General features: G+C 52.7%; 1 protein-coding gene across 1 annotated transcript in view; it reads right to left on the bottom strand.

Annotated features, from left to right (window-relative positions):
- DSCAML1 (DS cell adhesion molecule like 1) overlaps window positions 1–25,791 on the bottom strand; it is a 341,918-nt gene that overhangs the window by 100,010 nt on the left and 216,117 nt on the right. The window lies entirely within an intron of this gene.

Here is a 25,791-nt window from a genome sequence, read left to right as displayed (position 1 = left end):
CTCCTAGGCCAGGACTGCTGCCCAGGGGAGGGGAGGTGATGGAGAAAAATAGGGGGTGAAGCTGATGTAGTGCTGAAGGCAGGAGAGCATCTCTAACCAATGAGGATTTTCTATGTGCAAATCAATAGAAATTACAATGATTATTCCTTTAAATGTAGATACTTCAGCTTTTTACAGGAAGATGTTGGGCTTTGGAGTCAGACTAAGATCTGGGTTCCAATCTGACTCTTTTACTTATTAGCTGTGTGACCTTGGGAAAGTTCCTTAACCTCTCTGAGCCTTATCTGTGCAACAGGGTGCAAATAATCCTTCATGGAGTATTATTATTATTAGAATATTATTATTATTATTAAAAAATAATAAGGTGTCTGGCACACAGTGAGTGCTCTTTTAGTGAATATCAGTCCTCATCTTTCCCATCTCTTTGCAAGAGTTTGCAAAGCTCTAATGTTCATTGCTTGCTTGTTCTTACAATTGTTTGAGGTGTCATCTCCATTTTAAAATCACACAGCTAGTAAGTGGATCAGAACTCAGGCCTTCAGGCTCCCAGCTCTCCCTTTGCACTGAGCCTAAACACAAGCCTAAATCCCTTTCTCTCAGTTTTCATCATTTATTCACCCAAGAAACAATTATTGAGGATAAGCTATACTAGGAGTGGGGGCGTGGAGACACAGATTTACGATACTAATTCATCATACAGTTTTTGATACCATTTTGTTCAAGGCAAAGGTGCCAGCACTGCGCCCTCCACGGTCTCACTGCCGTGACAGCACGAAGCAGAAAGGACAGAGTAGTTTCACCCATTTAGCTGATTACGAGACAAGACTACACTCCGAGGTAGAGTGGATTTTCTTGTCCAAGGTCCTAAGGCAAACCCTGAACTTGAGCTAGTCAGGGCTGATTTTAAAAGGGGGAGAATGTGGACTTGAGGGTTGGGGAGGGGCTTGCATCTGGCTTTGGGACTCTCTAAGCTCATGGTCTCCCACCCAAGACCCAGCTAGACTGAGATCGAGAAGCTAACCTAGGGTCCCTCTGCCTGCTCTCTAGGGTCACAGCTGCTTCCCCAGGAGGGCATAGCAGACCTCAGGCGGCCATTTTCACCAGAGGGGGCATCAGAATCAGGACAGCGAAAAATGACTTACAAGAAAGCTGCAGGGGAGAGGGTAATGCTGACCTCATACAAAGGACCTGCTAACATTGGACTGTCAGGCTTTCATAAGGAAACATTTTGGGTAGCCCCATGTCCTTCAAATCCTATTATTTTGAGGTCTGCTTCCTCCCACCTGGGTGCTGAGTGAGCCCTCTCAACCACTGACAAGAGCCCCGATACTGGTTCACTCTCCTATTAGGAATATTCTGTGGTGTCTCATCCCTCCAAGCACAAGCCCAAGGTCTCAGCACCAGCAAACAGGGACCTCACCAAAGGATACTTTCCAGCAATGAAAGCTGTAGAATTGCAGGGTTGAAAAGCTGAATGTGCTTGACCACATCTTTAACAAAGCTTCCCTGGCCTTCATTTGAATACCTCCAGGGCCGGGGAACTCACTACCTTATTTAGTGGCCCATTCCAAAGTTGATAGCTCTGACTTTGAGAAAGCTCTCCCTTGCTCACCATCGAGCTCCATGGGTCCTGGTTTCTACTTGTTGGACCCTTACAGAACCAGCCTAAACCTGTGTTACTGACACACTCCCTCGCAAACTGGAAGGCACGCCCTTTGACTTTTCATCAGGCTAAGCAGTCTTTGGATTTTATTTTTTAATTGTTATTTAGTGTGGTTTTAAATAACTTCATCAATCTGATTGATCTCTCGCTTAATAAACTTTGGGTTATCTACAAATCTCTGAATTTTCCCTCCCTCCCTCCCACTCTCCACCCTCCCTCCCTCCCATCTCCTTTCCATGTATCTTTGTACAGGACTAGACCTGCTATGTGGCAGGCACTTTGCCAATTGGTGGGGATCCAACTGTCAGCTTATCTGACCAGGGTAGAATAGAGCGGGGCTACCAACTTCCAGCCTAAGCTGCATTAACTTTTTAGGGGAGATTGAGTGGGGGTGGGGAGGCAGACCCATTATACTACTGCTTCATACCCTGCCCGCAACTAAAGGCTCTGGTCGTGTGTTTGCAAGCTGCGGCTAGGCCACTTTCCTTCTCTCCATCCTTGGACACCTGGCCATGTGGGCCCAGGTCCAGGACTTCACACGGATCCCTGCTGAGTGGCATCCTGTTGGGATCCCCCTAGATGAGCACTTGGCCAGCTGGCAGCCTGCCTGGAGCTTGTGGACCCCTGCCCCGCCCCCTCCAACACGCAGACCACACCTTGTAGACTCCCGCTCAGTGCTGTGGGTAAAAGATGAAAAGGAAGCGGGAGGGAGCCAGGCCCTGCTGCCAGCAGTCAGAAGACCCACGGGAAGCACGGAGAAAGCCTGGCTCCCCCACCAGACTCTGCATGTGCCGTTTTGTCTCCATGTTGTGACATCCCAAAGTCAAATGCGGAAGCTCTCCCGTAATTTATTATGTAACTGGGACTGGAATGCAGAACTACTGGAGGGCGTTGCTGCCAATCAGAAGTATCAGGATTGGAGGTGGTGGTGGCAGTGGGATAAGGAAAAACAGGAAAGACCCTAAAATCAACCCTAGCAACCCACAGGTGCTCCAGCCTGGACAGCTAGGACCCTGTTGTCGCCAGAACGACGCTGACAACGGTGCCCTGGGCCCTAAGGAATTTTAAGCTGGGGAGGGGTGCTGCCATGCTGGTGGTGGGGAGCTGGGGTTTCTATAGCAACAAGCAGCTGCTGCATCTGATGTCTCACATCCTTCATTGTCCTCATTTTCCCCCTCCCTTCCCCCCTTCTTGTGCATATACTTAATTGCCGTAACATTTCCAGATGCAGTGTATCGCTCCTGAAACAAAGGCCGGCCGCAGCCAGGGGGATGCGCAGCGAGCAAGACGGGAAGGAGAAATCAGGGGTATTATGTTAATCCCCACTGGGGGGGACTTGTGCAACATCAGTTCTGCATGTTTGATGAGAATCAGATGATGGGCCCTGCTGGGGAAGGAAGGAGAAGGGGGCCTGTGGAGTGAGAGGCATACGGTGTGGAGAGCGGAGGAGGCACAGATAGCTGGTGGGGGGTTCAGAAGGGCCAGGGCTCCAGCGGGGCGCCCTGACAGTCTGGCAGCCTATCCTCCGCAGCCCAAGTGGGACCAGCTATCCTTGGACTGGGTAGAGGAGCCATTATCCCACATCTTGTTTCCTCCTCCTTGGGGCAGGCTGCGTCCACCTGGAGGAGGACAGAGTGGCAGCCAGGACCACCACGTCCAGCCCCCAGCCCGAGGCCGTTTGGACATGTGCGTCTGGGAGCATCTTTGGTTGACACCATAACTTGGGGGTATCAACGGCATTTAGCGGTCAGGTTAGAGTAACAACAACTGTTCTACCCCAAATGCCAACAGTGTGCCCATGGAGGATCACTTTGTTTTAGGCTCGAGGACCAGGATATGGAACCGTGTCTAAATGTAGACTCTGCCACTGGCGCTACCTGACTGGTGCATCTCAAAGTCTGCAGTGTCATCTGAAACACGCCTGCGACCTGAGAAGTGCTGCGCATGGTTAATGAATCCTTTTCTTGTTTTTATTATTGCTCGAATACTCCAGCCTGCTTCACTACCCTTTTTCCTGGTGATCTGGAGCACAGCTCTCCTTTTTTTTTAAAGCTAAATATTTATTGAGCATCCATTACATGTTAGGCCAAGGGCTTTAGGACATTATCTCATTTAATCCCCACACCCCTTTGAAATGGTTATTATTGTTGTTACTAACCAAAGCACAGAGAGGTTAAATAACCCACTCACAGTCACACAACTAATAAGTGGTAGAGCCTGGACCATTAGTCTACTTCCTATGCTCTTCCAAAGCTCTGTGCTAGGCTGACTCTCCTAGAACAAGAGCACTTTTATAGGGACATACGCTCAGCTGGCCTCTGCTTGATTGCTTCTGTTGATGGGGTCCTCACTTCCTCACGAAGGAGCAGTCATCCATTCAATTCAGTTTGGCTCCATTTATCAAGTCTTTGTGGAGCATCCCTAGGTACTGAACGGGGCTCCATGGAGAAGTCTTGAACTTGGTATCCGCCCTCTGGGATTCCACAGTTAGAAGAGAACGTTCTTCCACCAGGAAAGCTTTGGCCTTCAGTGTTGAGGGCTGGTGAAGGGTGGGGAGGGGGCTCGATGGAAGCCATTAGTGAGAAGAGGAGGATGAAGAGGGGCCGAGCCACCCAGCACTGGGGGACAAGCCCAGGACTGGGACTTAGGAGACTGAGTTGGAGCCCTAGCTCTGCCACTAATGATGGGGTATATACTGGGTTAAATAGTGTCCCCCCAAGTTAATGTCCTCCCAGACCTTGTGAATACAAATAGAATCAGGTTAAAACGAGGTCATACTGGATTAAGGTCGATCCTAAATCCAATCTGACTGGTGTCCTTATAAGAAGAGGGAAATTTGGACACAGGTGCACACGCACAGGGAGGAGGCCATGCGAAGATGGAGGCGGAGATTGGAGTAATGTATCTACAAGCAAAGAAAAGTTAAGGATTGCCAGCGACCCCAGAAGCCAGGCAAGAGGCAAGGCGGGATCCTCCCCTAGAGCCTGCAGAGGGAGCAGGGCCCTGCCCACACCTTGACTTTGGACTTCTGGCCTCCAGAACTATGACACAGTAAATCTCTGTTGCTTTAAGCCACCAGTTTGCGGTAATTTGTTAAGGCAGCCTTGGGAAACGGATACAGGGTGACCCTAGGGAAGTCCAGTCCTCTCTCAGGCTCTCAGTTTTCCCACCCATACAAAGAGGGGAGGGGTGGAGGAGGTATGTGTCTTTAACTGTGTTTGTACATTAGAATCACCTAAGAAGTTTTAAAAATTAAACTCAGAATCTCTGGGTGTGTGCCCTGGAAATTGGTATTTTTTTAAAATTTATTTATTTTTGGCTGCGTTGGGTCTTCGTTGCTGTGCATGGGCTTTCTGTAGTTGTGGCGAGCGGGGGCTACTCTTTTGTTGTGGTGCGCGGGCTTCTCATGGCAGTGGCTTCTCTTGTTGCAGAGCACCGGCTCTAGGCGCACGCGCTCAGTAGTTGTGGCTCGCGGGCTTTGTTGCTCCACCGCATGTGGGATCTTCCCGGACTAGGGATCGAACCCATGTGCCCTGCATTGGCAGGCGGATTCTTAACCACTGCGCCATCAGGGAAGTCCCTGGTATTTTACAAAAGCTTTTTGGGTGATGTAATGTGAAGCCAGGGTGGAGAACAACTGGATTAGAAAAACTAAGTCCCCTTCACTCTGGAAATGGATGTCTCTGTGATCACACCAGACTTCTCTGAGTTCCATTTCTCCTTCAGGAAAACGGAGATAATAACTAGGACTTAGGTCACAGAGTTGTTGGGAGAATTAGATGAAAGATGAGTTACTGCATGGGAAAGTCTCCAGCACACGGGTGGCACTCGTTAAATGTCGTCACAAGTGGCTCCATCTCAGGGAGATGGCGGGGGGGGGGGCTCTCCACCCCTCCCTGTGGCCAGGCTCCCTGCAAAGCCTCCCCCTTCCTCTCAGTAGCTTGGAAGTAAAGGAGGCCCTCCTTGGCAATTCAGAGGCCTTGCACACACATGCTAAGTGAGCCGAGAACATCTTTTCTGTCTTTTTCTAAGAGGTCAGAGAGTTGGACCTTGGAGACTCCCCAGAGCTGCAGGAGTCCCGGAGAGGTAATGGACAGAAACCTTGGGGCTCCTGGTGGCCCCACAGGGCTGGGAGAGAAAAATCTGTCTTCTGCAAAGGTGGGGCCCTCTCCCTGCCCTCAGGGAGGTGTGAGGGTGAGTTGGTGGGGAGAGGGTCCCGGGCAGAGGAGAGGGGAGGAAGGGTTTGCTGGAAGGTGTGACCTGGATAGATCCCCCTTCAACCTGTAGAGCAGAGGAAGGGAATTACTGAGTGAAGCAGGGACAGCAGCTTCCTAACTGGCCCTGCCCCTCCTCTGTCTATTCCTAGGAGGCAGCCAGAGTGACGCTTCAAAACCTAAGTCAGACCATGTGGCTCCTTTGCTCAAAACCCCTCAATGTTTTCCCATTTCACTCAGTGTGAAAACAGTGCCTATCACAAAAATAGGCCCTTGATAAATATTTCTAGAATGAATGAATGAGTAAATGAATGAATAAATGAATGAAAGAAACGTCCCCAACTCTAAGTTTGTTTTATCCCCATGTGCAACTCAGAAAAGCCAGATCCCAGCTCTAAATTTACCTCTCCCAGGAAGCCTTCCCAGATTAGCCCACTCCCATTTCTGAGTGTTTGTACATCTGGCAGACCTCTTGCCACTGCTAATCACTGTTTCTACTATATTCAATTAGACTTTTAAAAATAACTACTTTTGAACATTCAGAAGTCAAGATTAAATAGTATGGCAGTTCCTCAAAAAATTAAAAATAGAATTACCATATGACCCAGCAAATCCACTTCTGGGCATATACCCAAAATAATTGAAAGCAGGTTGTCGAAAAGATGTCTGTTCGCCCATGGTCATAGCAGCATTATTCACAATAGCCAAGAGATGGAAGCAACCCAAGTGTCTATTGATGGATGAATAGATAAAGAAAACGTGGTATATAGATACAATGGAATATTATTCAGCCTTAAAAAGGAAAAGAATTCTGTCACATGCTGTAACATGGATGAACCTTGAGGACATTATACTAAGTGAAATAAGCCAGACACAAAAGGACAAACACTGTGTGATTGATTCCACTTATAAGAGGTACTTAGAATTGTGAAATTCTTAGAAACAAAAAGTAGAATGGTGGCTGCCAAGGGCTAGAGGGACGGCAGAATGGGGAGTTGTTAATGTGTCTAGAGGTTCAGTTTTGCAAGATGACAATGAACTTAAACTGAAATGAAACGCTACTGGACTTAACACTTAACATGGTTAAGATTGTAAATTTTACATTATATGTATTTTACCACAGTTAAAATGTTAAAGGTCAAGATTATAAAGAATTGGAATGTGTCTTTGTGAGGTAGTGAGTTTCCTGTCATCAGGGGTAATTCAGTAGAGGCTGAAGAAGCACTTGGCTGAGATATTGCATAGAAGATTTAAATATTAAGTGAGGGAGATAAATTGATCCTCTTTAAGGTCCTTCCCTCCCAGCAAGTTATAAATTCCTAGCTTAAAGAAATCAGAGCAGCAAGACCCCTAGAAGATCACCTACTACAATGGTTCTCAAATCAGTGTGCATGTGCTCATTTCTACCCCAGGGCCTTTGCTGTGACTATTCCTTCTGTGCCTGGAATGCTCTTTCCTTGACTCACCCCTGGCCCTGTTCAGATCTCTGCTCAAATGCCAACCCCTTGGCGAGGCCTTGCCTGACGCCTCTATCAAAATTAGGCTGAGTGCCACGTTCCTGCCCAATTCCTTACCCTGCCTTCCTGTCTTCAGAGCACATGGCCCTTCTCGTTGAGAGAAGGAGTTATTTTAGTATCCCAGCTCCAGAACGTGCTGGCACACAGTAGATGCTCAGTGAACATGTGTCGGCTGAATGAATCCTACAGTAAAGGGGCGCTTCCAATGAGCTGAGACAGCTGGATGTCTAGCCTGGAGTCCTGTCCTGAGGTCCCCCGCACCCCGGGGTCTCTTCTCCCTCTAGCCCCCGCTGCCAAGGTTTGGGCCTCTGCTCCCCGGTTAGGCCACTTTGGTCCTTGTCTCGGTTCCCCAGCTACAGGCGGGCACATCAAAACCAGACTGATGGTTTGGAGCTAACAAGAGGGAAATCAGCAGATGGTGACACAAGCTGGGCAATCTGGAGTGTACACTCTGGCTGACTCATCTTAAGGGAGAGGCCCGCAGCAGGGGATGACCTCACGCTGCCCAGGAGCTCATGAAACACGAGGAGACCCAGGGCAGCAGGGCCCAGGGAGAAGGAGGGACACGGACACTCCATCTCCAGCCAGCCTGAGGCTGGCCTCCCACTGTCCTTCCCTGACCAAGACCTGCCTCTTCCTTAGGTGACTGGAGCAGAAATGCTACCCTCGCTCGGAGGAGAAATTACTAACGACAGAGCCCACTGGTTCCGGGATGGAACCACATGAGAGTCCCAGGGGCCAACATTCAGACCAGAGGTAATGCAGTACGGCAGTGGCGGCAGCATGGCACCCTGCCCCTCTGCGGACAGGAAAGTTGGAGAACTGAGCTTCCCTGAGTGGCTCTGCCTCTGCCTGTCTGGAGGTGAGCTCAGTCCCCTGGGTCTTAGAGGTTTCCAGAGCTGGGGCCTTTGAGAAAGGAGACCTCTGTCCAGGGACCTGCAGCTGTGAACTTCCCGTCTCCGGCGCCCTTGGGGACCCCTCCCGGGCAGCGTCTACCCGGGTTGGGAGAGGGATCCAGGCTTAGCCGGTGACTTGTCTTCAGTTGTTTTACAAACTCAGCAGGAAGGACGGCCCAAGGGGCATGAATCAGTGGGTGTCTGTGTACCAGGCTCTGGGCTTGGCACTTTCCCTTGATGTACATCCCTCTCTTAAGTGTCATCACCGGCCTAGGAAGCGTGTGCTGCTCTTCCTGTTTCACGGACGAGGACGCTGGCTTGGGCAGAGACTCGTCCGGTAAGTGGAAGAGACGGTACTCCCACCTGGGTCTCCTGAACACAAATCGAGAGCTGTTTTCCCCAAACCCAGCTGCCAGGACAGCGGGTGCTGCGGTTTGGAGGAGCTCTGGCTCACCCCTTCCCTGCGGGGCAGACTTCTCCATCCCTCCTGGGTAGTGGCCGGGCCCCTTGCTTCTTCTGGAAGAGGCTTCCTTCTCACTAGTCAGGGCAGGAGTGGTGGGCGAGCAGAGAGGGCGAGGTGTGACCAGCATACAGTTATTGACTGAAAGGATGGGAGGCTGGTGTGCAGTGAAGCAACAGGTCAGGGCTATTAGGTGGTCATCCGTTTTGGGAGGACTCAGGGAATGAAGAAACTCTGCTGGCTCCGGGTTCTATGTGTTAGCAGGAGGGCGGGCTCGTGGGCAGGGGGCTGCACCTGTCTGTGAGGGAACGAAGTGCACGTGCTGGCATGCACACTGCTGGGGAGCCGTGCATGGGCCTATGGGGCACCACAGGGGACACAGAAGGGGTTGGCGGCTTGGGTGGTGGGGCATATGCTCAGAGGGGTGCTGTAGGGAACACTGTATTTGGAGTCAGAAACGGGAGATTTGAGACCCACCACCTACCAACTGGGTAGATTTAGGAAAATCCCTTAACCTTTCTGGGCTTCTGTTCTCTCATCCCAACACTGGGGACAATAACCCCTGGTTTCCATGGCTCACAGGGTTCGTTTGTGGTGCCCACGTGGTGATGGCCATGAAAGGGCGTTGTGACACATACTGCGCTCTACACGTGTAAGGAGGGGTTATTACCGTAATGTGAAGTGTGTAAAAGCACAGGGAGTGTGTGTCCATAACACATACACGGGGTATAGATATCTGTGTAGGTGTTTTGTTGAATGGATGAATCCTGGCGGTAGAGATGATTCTTGGCTCTGGGAATCAGATGCCTTCCTGAAGCAGGAAAACCAGAGGCTAGGGATGGGGGTTTCTGCTCTGCCCGCCTCCTTTGCCCCTGCAAGGAAGGTCCCAGGAGGCAGTGGGAGGTATGGAGTGGGGGAGGGGAGGTGCGGAGGAATGGACGGAGCTTTGCCCTGAGACCAGGCTTTGGCTGGGGTCCGAAAAAGCATCCGGTCTCTCTTGCGAGAGAAGAGATGCTTAATCTGTCACAGCCCTAAGTTTCCTGGGGTGGCTTCAGGATGCCTCACTTGGCCCCCTGGGGCCTCCCAATTCCCAGAGAGAAATTGCAGTCAGTAAGGTTACCAGTTACTGCTCTATCCCATAGAGATTTATCAAAACAATGTGGTCACCCTGCCGCTTGGAGGCCGTGGGTGGTGCATGGACTAATGAGATAACTCAGCCCAGTGGCAGGGCTGCTGTCTCCTCCCAGCGGCAGGGTAGGTGGGGATGATCAACACCTCTGGGCTGGCAGGATTAGCCCTGCCTGGGCGCCAACACGAGCGCAGCCTACCGGGAGCTACTTGAGGCTGACTGTGCAGAGCACCCTCCTCTCACACCTTTGTTATTCCTGCTGAGGGTGAGGGCCCTGGGGGAACCTGCTAGCCTGGGTTTGAAAAGCCCAAGGGAAGCCAAGGCCCTGTTCTGCCTCCTCTGCTCTCCCTGGACTCTGGACCCCCAGGATTGCAAGCCCTCCACCGAGGCCCCGGAGGGAGAGTTGCAGCACAGTGACATGTGAGTCTGGAATTTGAAGTCAAGTCCCAGCTCTGGTCTGGCTGGCTTTAAGCCCTAGTTCCTCCCTGTTGTGGACTGATTTGTGTCCCCACAAAATTCATATGTTGAAGCCTTAACCCCCAGTGGGACTGTATTGGGAGATTGAGCCTTTAAAGAGGTAATTAAGGTTAAATGAGGTCATAAGGGTGAGGCCCTAATCCAATATGACAATTCTTATAAGAAGGAGAGACACCAGGGATACACAGGCACAGAGGGAAGACTGCGTGAGGACACAGTGAGAGGGCGGCCACCTACAAGCCAAGGAGAAAAGGCCCGGTGGAAACTAAACCGTGATCTTAGACTTCCAGCGTCCAGAACTATGAGAAACACATTTCTGTTGTTTAAGCCACCTGCTCTGGTACTTTGTTATGGAAGCCCTAGAAAATGAATCTCCTTCTCCTCCTGCCATGCTGTTGCCTGAGGACCCTTCCAGTGTTAAGATTCTGGAGTCAGGTCCTGCTCCGTAAGACACTGGGGTGAGGACTGTAGGGTAGGAATGGGGAGGAGGACAGTGGCAAGCCGGCCCTGAAGGTCACCAGGCGGACCACGGAGGTGGGGTTCAGAGAGTGAGAGCGTGAGGGTGGGGAGACACTGATCCCGAGGACCCCGCCCCCCGACGGGTACCAAGAGCAGAGGGAGGGACGAGGTGGGCAGGGCCCCGGTGCGGGGAACGGGCCTTTGATCACAGATAGGGCCTCGTCCACACTCGCCATCAATCGTTCAATCTGATACACCGCTGCATGGGACACTCGAGGAAACAGAGGGTCGTGCAGCCAGTGGGTCAGAGTGGAGCTGTCGGGAGAGGCCTCCTGTCTCCGGGCCCTGCTCTTCCCCACGGAACCGAATTCAGGCAGAGTGAACACATGTGGGTCCTAGGGAGTCTGGATGGATGGGAGGTGGGACCTTTGCTATGAGAGCTTGTACGGGGCATGCAGAGCCACAAACCCTACCCTGCCCTGCCCTGCCCCGGCTGGCTGGAAGAGGGAGGGGAAGGCAGCCAGAGCTTGACGGGGGGTCACAAGTCAACAACCTCCTTGTGGCAGGTGACAGGTCCACCACCTGCTTCCTGGCACAGGGGCTCCAAGGAAGACACCATGGTCCCACATTCATCTTCAAAGCCTGATGTCAGGCTGGGCAGGGGATTAGCGTGACAGGCTCCGAGTGGGTGGCACAATGCGCGTGTCCCCAGGGGCCTGGGGGAGCAAGCACCACTGCCACCTCTGAGATAAGAGGGCGAGCAGTCAGAGAAGAAGACGCAGAGCTAGGGAGCAATGCCCATTTCTGCCCCGTAGGAGGGATTAGCCAGATCCCCCATCTTTATCTCTGCCTTTGGGGCTCTACAGGAGATGGGGTTACTGGGAAGACAGGTGTCTCAGGAGGACCCAGCAAGCTGATAGTGTGATGGAATAGAAAAAGCCCGTCTTGAGTCAGAAGTGGGGTTTGAACTATGTTCCCCTCTCGAGCTGGAATATGCTGGATGAGACTCTGAACCTGTTTCCTATGAGAATGAAAGGAGTTAATGAATGCACCCAGCACAGTACCTGGCACAGTTAGGCAGTGGTTAGCGGCTGTTGAATGACTGAACGATCGAATGAATAAATGAATGTATATCTCTTGTAAGGTGGGCACTCTGAACTTGATCTGGGTCTCAGCCTCCAAGCCAACCTTTCCCACCGCCTCCCAACTGCCCACAACTGGCCTCTTATAGGTGAGAGAGTGTAAATTTCCAGGGAGGCACCAGGCTCAGCTCACCAGGACCTTGCCGACTGACCACTCTGGGCAGCTGAGATCTAGAAGTGGGGGGGGGGGGGTCAAGCACTGTCTCTGGAGTGGCCCCCAGGGAGCTGGGGTCAGAGTGGGTGTGAGGATGGAGCGTCTTGGGGAGGGGAGCCAGCAGGAGAGCCTTGGTGGAGCGGGACAGAGGGTCAATGGCTAGTTTTCTCTCTCTCCCTGAGTCCTTTTCTCTAAATACAGCTCTATCTTCCTCCACCACGGGGTTAGCACACATCTCTCATTCTCCTATTGCAACAAGATTTTATTTCTAATTATGCTGTAATAAAACTGGAGCGCTCCCAGGCTTCCTTTCAAATGACTTGTACACACACCGCCAATCGGATCCTCCTCGGCCCCATTGTAATAGCATTTCCCTGACATTCATTAGACATGCATGAGAGGGGCGCTTTAAGAATAGAATTGCATTTAAATGGATTTGCTGAGAGAGGAAGATGAAAAAAAAGAGAGGCGAGGGGAGGAGAGGGAGAGGGAGAGAGGTTTGTTGAACAAACTATGAAAACAAGATGCCATAATAACAGGGTGCTGAAATAAGCCTCTTTCTTCCCCGGCCTCCTCCTGTTGCACGTGGCCGAGCCCGGCCTCCAACCCTCCCCCCGGAGCCCCCGCCCACACTTTTATGGTACCCTCTGGGGGAGCTTCATAGCTCCTGTGCCATGTGTCAGATGCTCATGGTGTCATAGAAAAAACTGTTACTACCATTCAGGAAGGCTGCCTTGCTTTGACAGAACCCCAAAAGCCAGGCTGCCGCCCTCGGGAAGGGGGAGGGATGGTGACCGTCCCTCCAGCGCTCATCTTTAAGGCCCCCACCCCTGTGTCCCTCCCCCTGAATGACCACCCGCACCCCGAACTCCCATGGGCCACTGAGTAGCTGTGAGTTTTCTTTTACCCTGGGTGGCTCTGAAGCATCAGGCGTAGGAGATCCATTGTGACCCCAGGGCCTTACTCCCTGCGGAAGCGGACTGTCCCCACGGCATACTGTGTGTGCCATATACAGCCTACTAGGGATCAGAGGCCTACCTACTAGGTGTCCGTACCTACTGTGGTCTCATTCAATTTATTCCCCTCGCTAGAGCCAGATCCTCTTAAAATGGACATCTGATCACACTGAAAACCATCTCGTAAGCTTCCTCTTCTTCTTCAGATAAAGACCAAAATCCTTACCAGGGCAGCCAAAGCCCACCACCCTTCCACTGGCCCTGTTTAGTCCCATGTCTGGCCCTGGCCCCAACTCCAGCCACACCAGCCTTCCTCTGTCCTCCACGGTACCCAGCTCCTGCCTTCTTTCCAAGCCTTGCTGCTACTCGGGACACTTAGCCACCTCTTTCCCAAAGTTTCCACTGACCCACCCCTCGGAGCTCAGCTCACACTCCCTTCCTCCCTAAGACCCTCCCACCAGTCTTCTGTCTCCTGTCCTCTTCGCTGCATACTTGCCACAGCTGTACTGAGTCACTAAAGACCTGACATTGTCCCTAGACTGTAAGCCTCTTGAGGGCAGGGCAGGGTGGGTCCTGGCCGTCGCCCCCCCGACACCCCCGCTCTGGGGTAAAGGCTCAGTACAACGGGATGGAAGCCAGGCATTGTGCCGGGGACTTCCCGATAAGATACCTTAGCTCCTTTCATCCTGCTGCAGGTTTATTGAGGCTGAGGGTTTTTCCTTCCCCTCTAATAGACTAGGAAACTGAGAATCAGAGAGTTCAAAGCAATTTGCCCCAAAGCACAAAGCCGGAGCTGCCAGAATCGAAAGCCATGCTTTTCCTATGATAACTTCCTGGTACCATGGGCATTCCTACCGGTTCCTTCGCACGTGGACTGCCTCCCACCTCCCCTGCACCCAGCGAGGCCCTTCTCAAACCCTCCTTCTTCTAGAAGTCTCCTTGGAGAGTCCAGCTAGTGCAGACCCTCTCCCCCTCTGCAGACAGGGCCTCAAGTTTCCCATTTGGATTGCTCCCACCTGTTCTGTGGGATCATTCTTATATCCCCGATAGAATGCAGGTTCCTTAAAGACACTGCACGTCACTCTTCTGAACCCCCAGTACCCGTGGGCCAGGATACTGCAAATACACGACCAGTAGAGCATCGGACTGCAGCGGGGAGAGCCGCTCTGCCACTTAGTAGCTGTGTGACCTGGAGAGGAGCCCACTAAGCCTTCACCACTCGTCTAGAAGGTGGTGCTGATGACACCTACCCCGCAGGGTCACTGAGAGGCCTCAATGATCTGTGGCAGAGGTGGTGCCTCACAGAAGCTCATTTCTCCTCTTGTCCTATTCCTTCCTTGGGGCTCTGTTTGGTGACAATGGGAATGAGAAAGTTGGTCTTACAGTGTCCCAGAAGGGGGTGTGGCTAAAAGGGACATGGCACTATGGCCCCTCAAAGCCATCTGATGTGGCTCTAATGGCGCTGAGATGGCAGGGGAGACCATCCCTCCGTCCTTCCTACGTTTGCCTCCCGATCCACCACTTTCCCACCCCCAGGCCTGCCTGGTCCAGGGTCCACACGCTGCAGAGATGATGCTCCCATGATGAGCGGTCAGAGCCCCCGAGGGCCAAGAGCAGCTGGAAGGTCCGTCCACCTCTGCCTCCCAGGCCTGGCCCAGTGCATGTTCGTGAGACCGTGGCCTCCATGAGGGCAGGGGCTGCCCCCCATCCACTGCTCCAGGCTCAGTTTTGTGTACAACACCTGCAAGTGGTGGTGCTCAAAATACATTTGTTGAATGAATGATGAATGGAGTGAGTGTATGAACCTCAGCCTTTCTGCCTCCATGGTAAGTACTTAGGCTCTGAAGTCAGCCAGACTTTTGTGGGATCTTGCACAACTTACCTAACCTGAGTTCATTTCCTCTCCTCTAATAATAGTTCCAGTCAGAGCTGGAGCTGTTGCAAGAATGAAAGCACCTGGCTGCTGCCTGCACAGCGATGGTTCAATAAGCGATAGCTCTCATTGCTCCATCTAACGTCTACTTCAACCCACTCGGGAGCTTGGAGTGGCCACTCGTGTTGGTGGTTCTAGATTGCTCCAGAGGCAATTCTGCTGTATTTGAACATCTACCTTTTTTATTTACAGGCTAATCAACATGACTGGGTGGCACCCCAGTGATGCCAGCCAGGGAGCTTATCAGGAAAGGTAGACATGGTCACAGTCCCATCCACATTTGTGTCTTATCAGGTCATTGAAATGATGTGAACACAGAAGCGCTCTGCCCCAACTCTACAGGCCTACTCATTTTTTTCCCCCAAAGCCGTACAATCTCAGCACCTTTGGGCTCTTAATTACATCCTATGTTCCCGGGAGGCGCCCCTCCCCAACCCAGCCCTCTGTCATCTCTTCCTCCCCTAAACCTGTAATATCTGTACCCTTTACCCGGCTTTCATCATATGCTTATTTGTATTGTTGATTTAAAAAATGCATCGGTGGCTTGTCTTCCTTGGCAGCAATGCATGCGGGATGAAAAGGGGAGGGTGATAGGGATGTACCTCTCATTTACGGATCTCCATTATGTGCCAGCCAGAGGGCTACATACTTCAAGTGCATGGCCTCAGTTTAATCCTGAGAGCAGCAAATATCATCCCCATCTTACAGGTGAGGAAAGCGAGCTCGTGGAGTTGCAGAAACTTGCCCAAGTCACACTGCTAGAAAACAACATAAATGGGATTGGAGTCCAGGTTGCGTGACTCCACAGCTGCTCGAGGACAGAGGCAGCAAATCCCCACAAAGGATTTCCATGGGCCTGGCCTGGAAGCCCAAGGTCTGTAATTAACATTAGCCGTTGACAATGGCCATCTTTCGGGGAGGTGTAACATTAAACGAGAAACAAGAAACGTAGGTACACGCTTCCCCCTTGGCCAGGCACACAGCGAGGGCTGTGTCCTTGCGTGTATGTGTTCCGAGCGTGACACTGGCCCTGGCTACTGCCCGCGTCCTCTCAGCACAGCTCTGGCCCTACCAGCTCCCTGGGCACACGCTGCCACCTCCCCCTTGCCCAGATTGGCACCAGCTCCCCAGTTTCCCCACACGCTTGGAATTCTGAGCTCATTCACCAGACAGGTGCAATTTCCCACCTCTCACCCTCTGGCACTTTCTGTGCAATCGATCACAAACTGTTTCCAAATTAACCTAGATTTAGCTCCGGTCTCCCCTCTTTCCACTGGGGCAATTTCCTACCTACCCCTGGGGTAGGTTTCCTCCCCCAGGCTCCACTCCCTGGGTGTCTGTCTCTTCCTGTAAATTTCCTACTGATCCAGAGACTGGGTTTCTGTCCAGCGTGACCCTCTTGCCCTTGGTCAAGACTATTCTGGACTTGATCTCTTTCTCAGGATGCCTCTCTGCTCTGTTCTTGACCGTGGTTTAGGGGCATAGGACAGGCAATTCCTTTCTTCTCCTGCTACCTCTTCTTGGGATTCACCCTATATGCTGAGCTTTCTTTTAATTAATATTTTGGGTTGAAGGGGCCATAAAGATTACTCTGCATAAGTTCCTAAAAACATGTAAAGAGCAAGAACTTTGGGAGGGCAGAGATCAGAGGGAATCAGCACAAGGAAAGAGTTTGGGGATATAACTCAAAGCTGAACAAGAATTTCTTGGTAAATCCCGAGAACTGTATACCCCAGTCTCAGTAAATTCCTGTCTCGAAAGAGCAGAGTAGGAAAATAGCATGAATTGAGCTCCTACTATGTGTCAGATACTATATACTCTGTGCGTTACCACAGATGGGCATGATCACCCCCAATGTACAGATGAGAAAACGGAGGCTCAGAGGGGTTGGCCAAGTTGTTGTCTGTGCCACAGACCCAGGAAGTTCAACACTCTCATCCACTGTGCTAAACTACCTCTGCATTCTCCCTCTCTAGAGTCTTCTGAGGGATGCGCATGTGGGGAGGGGTAGAAAGGGAAGGAAAGGAGTAGATGTGGGGGGGGGGCATTCATCTACCATTCTTCTGCCAGGTAAGCTCCAGCATCAGATCTGCCTCCTTGGCCCATAAGTTTGAGGTAGTTGCTGCCCCAGAACTGGCAGCTGAGGCAGGTAGGAGTGGGGGTGGGAGGGGGTGGGTAACAGCGGCAGAAAATCAGAAAGCGGCTGACTCTGGAGGGAGACAGCCAGTGAGGGCCTCGGGGTAATTTCCCCACAAGGCCTCTGTGGCCCAGCGGCTGTGTGGGGTGTCCTGGCACATCAGCAGTCACGGGATCAAAGAACAAATAGGAATTAATATCCCTGAGGTGGTCCGGAGCTCCTGATACCAGCAGAAAATTACAGAACATGAGAGGGGAGCATCACAGGATGAATGGGAGGGGACAAGAGATTTCCGTGGCTAATCCTGTTAACAAGACAATTTCTTATCAAACTCATTATGCTTTTGAAAGGAGAGAACAAGAGGGGGAAGAGGAGGTAGGGGGAGCGTGTGACGGGGGCTTAGCCCTGGAGAAGGAAGGAGAGAGGTAGGGGAGCCGTGGTTACAGAGACTGCAGGTTTCCGTGAAGTAGGCGTGTGAGTGGCAGGCGTCTGGGGGAAGAGGACTCCCCACCTGTCCCTGCCCTAGAGGCCAGGGGCAAAACCCCTCCCTGATGGCTAAGTCCCTGCTGTCTTAGCCTCCTCCCTGATGGCAGGACCCTCCCTGTCCCGCCAGTTGTCTGAACCCACAGGTGACCGGAGAAAAGCAGGCTCTCAAACTTCTTTCTTTGACCGTATCTCCATCTCGTCCCATCTCCCATGGGTCAAAGAGGACCATCCCCATCTGTGTAGATGCTGACAAAGCAAAGCACACCATGGGTCTGCTAAGCACGTTCCTGCCGGCGTCTCACTTCTCCTTGTGGCCCCGCCCCCTGGGAGGGGGGCGGGGATGGGATTACAGGGCCTAAGAAGTTAGAGGGCCCTTTCTGGCACTTCCCAGCTTGGTATTTTGGGCAAACCACTTAACCTCTCTGAGCAATCATTTTCTCATCTTAAAAATAGAGATTAAATAAATCTTGCCCTACCTACTTCACAGGGTCCTTGTCAGGATTAAAAAGGACAGTGTAGGCAAGAGGACCTTGTAATCTGTGAACATTTTACATACACAGAAGTGATGTTTGGGGCCATTTTGAAGTTAAGGTAGTAAGTTAAGTGTCTTGCTGGACGTAAGGAGGTGGAAGTGGGAAGCCAGGCTTGAACCGTTAGTTTCAAATTCAGGGTCATTTCTGCTGCCGGAAGATCACTCCATGGGCTTGTCTTTGACTAGGCAATCACAAGGGACTTCAATTGGCACAAACTTAATATCTGTTTATTAAGGGCCCACGTTGCACTCAATATTCTCCCAGGCTGGCTTGGGGAAAGAGTGAGGTCAAGGACAGAGTCCTCATCATCAAGAAGCTTGGCATCCAGGTGGGGCAGAGGGGTCAGATCCAAGGCGCAATGAGAAGAATTCAAGTCAGGGTGCCTCCCTCACCCCCACAAATACCCAAAGGCACAGTGTGAAGGGCCAGACAAAAAGTCCTGTGGATGAGTAACAAAGGCAAAGACCCTGGGCCGGCACCATGAGGGAGGGCTTCCCAGAGGACTTAGGACTCGCAGTGGGTCCTAAAGGATATGTGGGGTGTGGAGAAGGAAGTCAGGGAAGAAGTCAGGGAAACATGAAACAGACATTTATGGAGCACTTGCTGTATATCTGGTGCTGTGATAAATTAGGGCCAGATACAAAGATGCTTAAAATCTTTTAGAGGTCAAGTTCAAGGTCAAATCCAAGCCCCTCAGCAAACGTTGGTGAGGGTGAGGAAAAGCTGGACCCTTGTGCACTGCCGGAGGGAATGTCACATAATGCAGCACTATGGAAAACAGTATGGTGGCTCCTCAAAGGTTTAAAAATAGAACTACCATGCGATCAAGCAATCCCACCTCTACGTACATCCCCCAAAGAACTGAAAGCAGGGACTCTGAAAGATATTTGTACACTCATCTTCACAGCATTATGACGAGCAATAACCCAAAAGTGAAAGCAACCCCAGTGTCCATCCATAGACAAATGGATGAACAGAATGTGGTCTGTAAATACAATGGAATATTACTCAGCCTTAAAAATAAAAGGAATTCTGACACGTGCTACAACACGGATGAACCTTGAGGACACTATGTTAAGTGAAGTAAGCCAAGCACAAAAGGACAAAAAGTGTATCATTCTACTTATATAAGGAACCTCGCATAGCCAACTTCATAGAGAGAGAAATTAGGATGCTGGTTGCCAGGGGTTTGCGGGGGGCAGGGGAAAATGGGGAGTTGTTGCTTAATGGGTACAGTTTCAGTTTTGCAGAATGAAACTGAACTTAAACATTACTGTTTAGAGATGGATGCACGGCAATGCGAATATACCTAACGCCACTGCACCATACACTTGAAAATGGTTAAGACTGCAGGTTTTATGTTCTCTGTATTCTAACATAACTAAAAATAATAACAAAAGGGCAGATTCTATTGGCACAAACCTTTTAACCATTGTCCTTCCTCCTTTTTTCCTGCTAAAAAGATGGATATGTGGCTCAGAAGCACAGAGGCTGTCTTGCAGTCATGAGGATGGCAGAGCGGGAAGGGAAAAGGAGTTTAGTTTCTTAGCAACTGGGCCAGCCCTAAGCTACCTGTACCCAGACTCCATTATACGAGAAAAACTACTCTTCAATTTGGCTAAGCCATTGCCTTTTTGTTACATGCAGCCAAACACCATCCTAATGGAGACAGTTTCTAAAGCTCATCACCTCTGGCTGCTTCCACCCCTCCTGCCTCTTGTATTACTATCTTCCTGCTCAAACTTCTCTGACACGATGGAACCTTGTATCTCCTGGAAATGCCAAGCTCTGTGCCTTTGTGCACGCCAGGCCCTCTGCAAGCCCTTCCTTCTGAGCAACCTCCTTGATTGTTCCAAAAGCTTCTTCCATGGCCTCCTGCATTCAGGTTGGGCATTGTCCTGGATGGGTGAGTTACCCTTTGTCAGGACTGCCCTAGCACCCCACACCCAACTCTCTCATGGTATTTACCACTTTTCTCGAGAGTGGCTGTGTTCATGTTCTCTTCCCTCTAGACAGCAAGCTCCTAGAAGGTCAAGATCTGTTCGGGTCTGGACGCCCGGTGCTATGTGGCAGGTGCTGGGTAATGATGGGTGGACCAGAACTCTTCTGACTCCCAGGGGTCACAGTTGGAGGAGAAGGATTCGGACCCAGAAGCAGTTCCCTGAGAGGCGTGGCCTGAGGTGCCGGGGAAGCCCAGAGGACCAAGTGACTGCTCTGTCACAGGGGAGGTCACCGTTGAGCTGGGGCCGGAAGGACTCCTCCTGGAATGGCGGTGTCTGCCTCCCGGTGTAGGGGTGAAGGCGTAAGGCATGACAGCGCAGGGAGCCTCTGGGAAGGCTTGGGAGGCAATGACATGATGGGGAGGCATGACATGATGGGGCTACAGTGTCAAGAGCTTGCCTTGTAGGCTCTGCACGGAGGGGCTGCTGAGGAGAAAGTGTCACGTTGGGGGTTCAGGAGCCAGGCACAGAGTCAGCACTGCACACCTGTCAGCTTAACCACTGTGATCAACTCTGATTCATGAAAAGCTCTCCGGCAAAGTGTGGAGGATGGCGGGGAACCGGGAGGGGTGGCAGCAGGAAGACGGTATGAGCTTTTGCAGGAGTCCTGGTGCCTGACAGACGAGGAGGAGGGGGAGGGGGGTGGGGTCTGCAGGAGAGAGAGAGAGGAGACTGCAGTCTAGGGCCAAGACCTGGCTCTGTCACTTACTGATGTCACTTAGGGCCAGGTTTCCAATTCCTTTGTGCCCATTTCCACATTAGCAAAAGAAGGTCATTGTGTTACCAATCTCAGAGGCATGTCATGAGAAATATGTGAGATAAATGGTTATAAGTGACAAGCACGAGGCCTGGCACACAGCAAGTGCTCAGTGACCCTGAAGGAAGAAGGGGCAGAGGGACCATCCTCAGTCCCTGTGGGATATTAAAAAAAATTTTTTTATTTGTTAAATTTATTTATTTTTCTGGCTGCGTCAGGTCTTAGTTGCAGCATGAGGGCTCTCTAGTTGAGGAGCACGAGCTCAGTAGTTGTGGCACGTGGGCTTAGTTGCCCCACAGCACGTGGGATCTTAGTTCCCCGACCAGGGATCAAACCTGCATCCCCTGCATTGGAAGGCAGATTCTTTACCACTGGACCACCAGGGAAGTCCCCCTGTGGGATATTTACAGACAGCAAAACCTGTGGCCGGAGCTGAGGGGTAAATTGGGGGCTACAGGAGGTCCAGGTGGTTGAGAGGGAAGGGCTGGATGGCAGAGGCTTTGAATGCCAGGGCAAGGAGTCTGGGCTCATCTGAAGGTTTCTGGATGGTAGCATGTATGTAGGACAGGAGGAGTGCTTTAGAAAGATGAATTTGTTTCCGTTTATAGAGCAAAGAGAGAGAGAGAGAAAGAGGGAGGGAGGGAGGTTGGGGGAGAGGGGGAGGGGGGAGAGAGGGGGAGAGGGGGAGAGAGAGAGAGAGAGAGAGAGAGAGAGAGGGAGGGAGGGAGGGAGGCTGGAGACTAGGAGGTGAGAGAGGACCAGACTTTTTCCTTTCCAGGCTCATAGTCATCAATCTAAGTCCTGTCCAGTTTCTTTCACCCTCCAACTTGGCCCTACTAATGGGTCTAAGAGGAAGTAGGTGGAGGGGATGCGGAGAAAAGCTAGCGACAAAGGCACATCCCATCAATATGCCCTGTGTGAGATCCCACCTGACTCCAGGGCCCAGGGAGCAGGCACTCAGCCTGGGGCTGCAGCTACACACCCCACGCGCCCGCGAGAGCCAAAGAGATAGATGTGGTCATGTCCTCCACCTCCAAGTGAAGGTCAAGTGCTTTGAGAAGTCAGCTTGTTCAGCAGGACTTTGCGTGCATTGGGGAAGGGCTGGCATCCTTTTGTAGCCACACCCACCTAGAGCTTAACGGCCCGCTTATCTGCATCTTCTTAGCTGTGGTACTGATCCATTTTGGCAGATTAAATTGGTCTGGTGGGGAAGAGAGCGCTAGATAAAGAGGTGACACGTTAGCATCTCCCCAGCAAAAGGGGAGCACTGTCCTTCCTGGAGATGGATGCAGGGAGGGGCCAGTCCAGACAGGACCAGGCAGGGACTAGACCTTGGATGAGGGATCTTTTTTTTTTTTTTTTTGCGGTACGCGGGCCTCTCACTGTTGTGGCTTCTCCAATTGCGGAGCACAGGCTCTGGATGCGCAGGCTCAGCGGCCATGGCTCACAGGCCCAGCCGCTCCACAGCATGTGGGATCTTCCCTGATGGGGGCACGAACCCACGTCCCCTGCATCGGCAGGCGGACTCTCAACCACTGCGCCACCAGGGAAGCCCTGGATGAGGGATCTTTTAAAACAGGCATGAGGATTACTTCTGAGCCCTTCATGGTGATGCTGAAGGAAATGAAAATGTCCCCTAGAAACTCTAGTGCGTGTCAAGGGTCACAGATGGGAGGTCAAGAGCGTGGGGGCCTGGGAAGCAGGTGCAAAGGCAGAGTTCGGCAGGAGGGGCTCTGACAGGAGACTGAAGGCACCTCCCGAGATGAGGCTGAAAGTGCTTACTGCCAGTGCAGGCTGCTTCCCTGGGACAGACATGGGGCTCGGTACCCCTGCCTTCCAGGGAAGAGGCTCCGCCCTGCTCCCACCTGCCTCTGTACCTTTGCAGAGCATGGAACTGGCCCAGGCTTCCTGTCCTGGAGGGAACAAGGCCCTTCTGGGCCTGCAGTCCCAGCCCCACCCCTGCTCTCCCTCTCTGGAGGACCCAGTGTCAACAGAGGGGGTGGTACAGTGGGCGCTGGGAGGGAGTAAAGCTTCAGCTTCTCAGAGCCCCAGTCCCTCTTCCTCCCTTTCATGGGAGCCAAAAACAAGGGAGAGGCCCCAGGCGCCAGCAAAGCATTTTGCTGCGTGCAATTTGCATTCGGTCTCCGTCTTGAGCAGCCTGGCTTTGGGCAACCAGGAGAAAGAGCAGCGGCTCAAGCAGAGAAGGTGCTTAGTCCAGTGCGGGGTGTACAGTGTTGGTGGTAGCAGTGGGGAGGGAGGGGCATTGCTCTGAGGCAGTGAGAGAGGGGAGAGGGAGGGGGAGGGGGAGAGGGGGGAGGGGAGGGGAGGGGGAGAGGGGGGAGGGGAGGGGAGGGGGAGGGGGGGAGGGGAGAGGGGAGGGGGAGGGGGAGAGGGGAGAGGGGACGGGGGAGAGGGGAGAGGGGAGAGGGGAGAGGGGACGGGGGAGAGGAAAGAGGGAAAGGGGAAAAGGGAGAGGGGAGAGGGGAGAGGGGAGAGGGAGAGGGGAGAGGGGAGAGGGGGGAGGGGAGGGGAGGGGAGGGGAGAGGGGAGAGGGGAGAGGGGAGGGGGGAGAGGGGAGAGGGGAGGGGGAGGGGGAGAGGGGAGAGGGGAGTGGGGAGAGGGGAGAGGGGAGAGGGGAGAGGGGAGAGGGGAGAGGGGATGGGGGAGAGGGGAGAGGGGAGAGGGGACGGGGGAGAGGGAAGAGGGAAAAGGGAGAGGGGAGAGGGGAGAGGGGACGGGGAGGGGGGAGAGGGGAGAGGGAGCAATGCACAGGGGTGGGCGATAGGGGCCAAGAGGGGAAAGGCCTAGGACAGTGATTCTCAGGTGGGGCGACTTTGGCCCTCAGGGGATGTGGCAGTGTCTGGAGACAGTTTTGCTCATCATAACTGGGTCGGGGGTGTTGTTCCTGGCATCTAGCGGGTAGAGGCCAGGGATGCTGCTAAACATCCTACAGGGCAGCCTCCCTTATCAGGTCAACAGTGCTGAGGCTGAGAAACCCTGGTTGGGTGGAATCGGAGGAGAGAGGACAAAAAGCAGGGAGGAGGTGGGTGGGCAGTCAGCTCTAACCAGCGTCTCCCAGGCACAGGGCAGCGCTGGGCACTGTGGCGTCAACAAAATGAGCAGTGGGTGTCCAGCTGTGGGCAAACTGATAAGCTGCTGTCAGGACCCACTTCACCAGGGCCGGGTGCCTTGGAGAAACACAGGGTAAGGAGGCTGGGTTGAGGAGGGGCAGAGACCTCGGCACAGAGGAAGAGGATGTCGGTAATACAGACCTGGGCAAGGTCAAAGGTCACACGGGGGGCCACCGTTCAGGCGCAGAGATGTGCGGGTTGGCTGGGTGAGTCAGGCTCAGGTTAGGAGGAGCTGGGGCCTAGGGCTGGGGGAGAGGAAGGGCCTGCCCCAAACCCAGAGAAGCTCCAGCCTGGGTCCGAGCTCCTGAGGCCCGTTCCCCGAGTGAACAGGTGTGGCTTCTGGGATGGGGTAGGGGGTACAATGAGCAGGTGAGGGGCTGAGGTCAGCTTCTTCTTGGAAGAGAGGAGGGACCACCCTGACCAGGGACATATTGAAGAATTCAAGGGCTGGAAGGGACTGCATTCTATTAGCAATGAGGAGGATGATAATGGAAATAATAACAGTTGTAACACAGCTGTTGTCCGTTGAGCACCTGCTTCGTGCCAGGCACAGTGGTAGGCGTTTTAATAAAGTATCTCACTTAACCAGCACGACAACTCCATGCGGTATGCAAAGAAGCCCGGAGGGGTGAAGTGATGGTCCAAGGTGTCGCCACCGCAGTCCCTTTGTCTAGTGTCACAGCCTCGCAATAGCTCATATCGGTGCTGTCAAAACAACTTTCTCATTTGATTCGCACGTGGCACCATGAAGTAGACTGAGCAAGTACCAGTAATCCTATTTTATATTTAAGAAAATTGAGGACACCTAGTTTATTAGCGGGAAAGCCAGAACTAGAACCCAGCTTGTTGACTCCTAGCCGAGGCTGTTTCCAGAACTCTCTAGAACTTAGAGAGGGCAACCATTCCTGCCCTGCTTCTGCCTCTGCCTCTTCATGAGGGGGCTATCGCATCCAGCTCCTGTGCGACTTGCCTGAGCCGTCCCACCAGCTCCCTGTACCAGACCTGGGAGAGGCCCGTGGGCTCAGAGTGGTGTCAGAGCAAACTGGCGTAAGATCCTGCCCAGCCATGCTGGCCTCAGGGGTAAGGGCTTCCATCCTGGGCACGTCTTCACCCCATCTCCCCCACTGCCCATCCCTTTGAGGTTTTCCTTATTACTGTAAAATTAATCTTCATTTACTCAATAATTCATGAGGCAGTGACAGGAAATGCTTAACAAAGCGCAAACTCCCCAGTCCCAGCTGGCCTGGACCACAAGCTGTCCCGAAGGCTAGGCTCCAGGGTTGCCCAGAGACAGAGATGGAGGGTGGGCGCTGGGCGCCCAGGCACAGCCACAGGTGAGCAGGAAAGCCCAGGCTGCAGGAGCAGACGCTCCAGGCGATCAGGGCACAGGGCTCACTAGTGAACACGCAGCGTGTGCGCTGTGCAAGACGGAAGCCCCCCGGGAATGAGGCCCGCCTCTCATCAGAGCAGCGCAAGGTGAGCGGAAGCCCTTTTCCTCGTGCACCTTCAGATCCCCCCTAATGGGAAGTTAGACTACGCCCAGGGCAGTGAGCATTGGGCTATGCGTCAGGAGGCTTGGGTCCTGACCACTTCAGTGATACTGGACCTGTGGCTTCCCCTCTCCCAGCTCTGGCTTCTTTGTGCAGAGTGAGGACTTTGCCAGATGACTCTTTAGACCTCGCCCAGTTGGGGCGCTCTGTGATGCTGCCACTCCATCTCTTAAAACCCTGCAGCGGCTCTGCGCTGC

This window comes from Phocoena phocoena, chromosome 8 (genome assembly GCF_963924675.1).
Source record: "Phocoena phocoena chromosome 8, mPhoPho1.1, whole genome shotgun sequence".
NCBI lineage: Eukaryota > Metazoa > Chordata > Mammalia > Artiodactyla > Phocoenidae > Phocoena > Phocoena phocoena.
This window is presented reverse-complemented; position numbering and strand designations above follow the sequence as displayed.